Raw genomic sequence first — 4,084 nt, forward strand, 5'->3', positions numbered from 1 at the left:
GCAAGTTAATTTGATTGGTGGAAATAGATATTTTGCCACATTCATTGATGATCATAGTGGAAAGCTATGGACATACCTAATTAATAGAAAAGATGAGATATTTGAAGTGCTTAAGAAGTTAAAATTGATGGTTGAAAGGCAAAACAATCACAAGCTCAAAGTTCTCAAAACATATTGTGAAGGAGAATATGTCTCAAATGACTTTGGCGGGTTTTGTGATCAAGAGGTCATAGTACATGAGGTAGTATCACCTTATACTCTTCAGCAAAATAGTATTGCCGAAAGAAAGAATCGACCGATTATGAACATGATGAGAAGTATGTTGAAGGGGAAGAACTTTCCAAAAGAGTTATGGGCAGAAACGATGTCCACAGCTGCATATTTGTTGAATATGGTGTTAAGCAAAGAAGCTTGAGAAGTTAACATCAGAGGAAGCTTGGTCTGGATTTAAATCGAACCTGGATCACTTGAGAGTTTTCAGTTTGGTAGCGTATAGACATGTATTGGGACAACTTAGAAAGAAGCTGGATGATAAGGGATAATTGATAATACATATAGGGTATCACTCTACCGATGGTTACAAGTTGTATGATGCAGCAAATAGAGGAACTGTGATAATCCGAGACGTCATTTTCGAAAAAATTAAAGAAGTGCAGCAGAATCCAATCGGTTGCATTAATATGTCAATCAGTTACACTATTGAAAAATTATTTATCGCAGTAGAAAGTGCAGAACCAGCCTTCTTTGAAGCCCGGATTGAAGAAAATCTGAGAAGATCAACAAGGCAAAGAGGTTTGTGAGATGTTCCGAGATAACAAAGTCAATGACGATGGTGATTTCGTACATTTTGAACTTATGGCTGAATCTGAATCCGTTAAAACGGAGGAGTCCTTAAGGGATCCAAAATGGAGTTGTGGTATAAATGAGGAGTTTGAATCATTTGAGAAGAACAAGACTTGAGAGTTAGTTGATATACTTGAAAGAAAGAAGCCAATTGGTGAAAGCTAGATGGGTGTACAAAGTAAAGGCAAATCCCATAGGTGAAATAACCCGACATAAAGCTTTATTAGTTAAAAATGGATTTCTGCGAAGAGAATGCATAGACTTTGAAGAGGTATTTACACTGATGGCTAGAATTGAAACCATTAGACTAATTGTTGGTATTACAAATATCAATAATTAGTCCATCTACCAAATGAATATTAAATATGTGTTTTTGAACGGATCGCTTGAAAAAGAGGTTTATGTAGAACAACCATCTGGTTTTGTTGTGAAAAACCAAGAGTCAAAGTTGTAAAAATTGAAGAAATCGTAGTATGGTTTGAAACAAGCTCCAAGAGCTTGGAACAAAAGGATACATGGTTTCTTAAAGGAGATTGGCTTCAAGAAGTGTGTATCCGAACATGATGTGTATGTGAAGAAGGATACAAATGAAAGGATGATAATCTTTTGTCTATATGTAGATTATTTGTTGATTACGGGAAACAATGAAGAATGCATTTCTAAGTTCAAGGGTGAGCTTATGAAGGAGTTTGAGATGACTGCCCCTGACCTCATGACATATTACCTTGGTATTGAGTTTTACAAGTTCAAGAAGGGAGTGCTCATGCACCAAAAAAGGTATGCGCTTGAGATTTGAAAAAGTTTGAAATGGAGCATTGTAATGAGGTCGTTACTCTGGCTGAATCGAGGATGCAGTTGTCAAATAATGAGGATGAGCAGGATGTTAATTCAACTCGATATAGGAGAGTGATTGGATCAAAAATTCGTCACGAATGGAGCACAAAGGAAACAAGCACCATGACGATCAGCAGCATGTACCTGTTAAGAAATTCCCATCCCATCTCACAGGTTGAAACTAGGCTTGGGTAGGTCAAAAGTTCCACGGACTACTAGCGGTACGTGTGAAAGTACTATCATCTTAGCAGCATAGTGTGCATGACAATAGTGTCCCACAACGAAACCTTCGTCTGAGCGTGGATCACATGACCGCACTAAACAGACCTGCACCTGAATAGCCGTCATATCTCCACTCTATACCTAAGTTTCCTAAGTAACAACTCTTGGCCGGGGTACTGGGCCTTTTACCTCATGGTATCAACCCACCCACCAAGACAAATAGAAATAGCATGACAAAAATATAATATATACAAAAAATAAGACATAACAGTAAATAAAATATAAACATAAATACAGATAAAACATAAAGAAAGAAACAAATAAACACCCAAAGACAAAAACAAACAAGAACTAGGACTGCCACTCAGGATGGGCCTAGCAATAGGTCAATTTGTCCCCAGTGAAGTCGTCAGCTGTGACAACTGGATCGAAATCATCAGATGAAAATCAATGAAGTCGCCATCGATTGTTTATTTATCCCTAGAGATGGGAAAGGAAAACAACGAATAAAACCTATAAGGGAAAACAAACGAAAGGTCTTACGACCAAGAGAAAAAGGTAAGAGTGTCGGTTACGCACGGAGAAGGGATTAGCATTCCTCACGTCCGTCGTACTCGACGGGATCCGCTCTTGTTAGTCTAAATCTATGGGTGTTATCTAAAAGTCTAAAGCTAAAAGGAAACGCGCAAAGAAAAAGAGAAAAGAAACACGGGGAAAAGAAAGAAATATACAAAGTTGTGTTCGTTTAGGCCCCGCGACCTAATGCCTACGTATCCCTTTTAAGGAATCAGAGCATCCGTAGTTTGGCTTACAAATTTTTGTATGTTTTTGTGTTTTTCAAATGAACGATGTTAAACGTCGCATTCCACCATTGCTGTGGAACGGAATTAACATGTTCTTAAAGGAGAAGAGAAAATTGAATTGGTTGGTATTTTTTTATGTAGATAATGGTGAATTAAATCCTAATGCAAGGATACTCACCCTTCTCTACTTTTTAAGAATCTGAAATTTATTAAATGTTTTATGTGTGTTTTATTGATGGGTATTTTTTAAGGAGAAATGTAGATAGTTGTGAACTAGATCCTATTGCAAGGATGCTCACCGTTCTCTACTTTGAAAAATTCATTAAGTATTTTAAAAGTTGAAAAGAAAATGAAAAGAAAATGGAATGAAAATGGGAATTCTAAATCTAAAATGGTTATGTTAATTCTACCTACTATTAATCTAAAATATCTAATCTAAAATTAGGGTAATTAAAGACTAATCTAATATAACTAATCTAATATTTTTTTGATTTCTAATTTTAAAAGAGAAAAATAAAGGCTAAATTAAAAACATATTTTTATATTTTTATGATCATGAATAAAAAAAACAAGCAAAATAAAAACTATATAAAAGCTAGAACAAAAGAGCAAAATAATTGGGTTAAAGTAGTAAAAAGAGGGTGCTAAGATAAGGAAATCATTGGGCTTAAATGATACTAGCCCAAAATCAGTAAACTTTCCCAGGAGGGGGTGATCCACGCTGCCACAGGGGTGTGAAAACAAGAAATCCGCTGGGCTTTATGTGCTGGCCCAAGATCACTCAACCAGTCTTATAGAGGAGGTGTATCGATGGAGAAATGGTGTAGAACAAGGTGAGCTCGGTGGGCTCTTAATGGCAGTTAGGTAAATGAAAATATATAAATGATACGCAAAGTCTAAATCAGTTAAAAGTAAAAATAGCAAAAATATGATATAATTAGATGAAATGTAATGATGCGAATGAAATTGAATCGTAGGGTAAAAATCAGGGTGCAACAGCTGCCCCTATTTAAGTTTTTTCTATCAGGAGATAGAAGATACTTAAATACAAATAAATCCGATTTTTAGTCTAAGATGTCCCAAGGATGATATGAATGTATGAATAAATTTTGTTTGTTTTTCTTTTGAATGACATGGTATGAGCCAAGTATTGCCAAGACATTGTCAAAAAACGTCAATAAAGCCTAGAAACCCAGATTTAATTAAACAAAAAGATGACAAAAGTGGGTCAACAAGTGACGAGATAAGGTGAATTTTATTAGATTTTTCATTTATATGATGTTTGGATTTTATAAATATATATTCCATTTCTAATTGTAAATTACGGTGTGTATTTGGAAATTTTTGTACAAGAAACTTAGCTGAGAAGTTTTTGCAATTTC

This window comes from Vicia villosa, unplaced genomic scaffold (genome assembly GCF_029867415.1).
Source record: "Vicia villosa cultivar HV-30 ecotype Madison, WI unplaced genomic scaffold, Vvil1.0 ctg.002149F_1_1, whole genome shotgun sequence".
Classification (NCBI taxonomy): domain Eukaryota; kingdom Viridiplantae; phylum Streptophyta; class Magnoliopsida; order Fabales; family Fabaceae; genus Vicia; species Vicia villosa.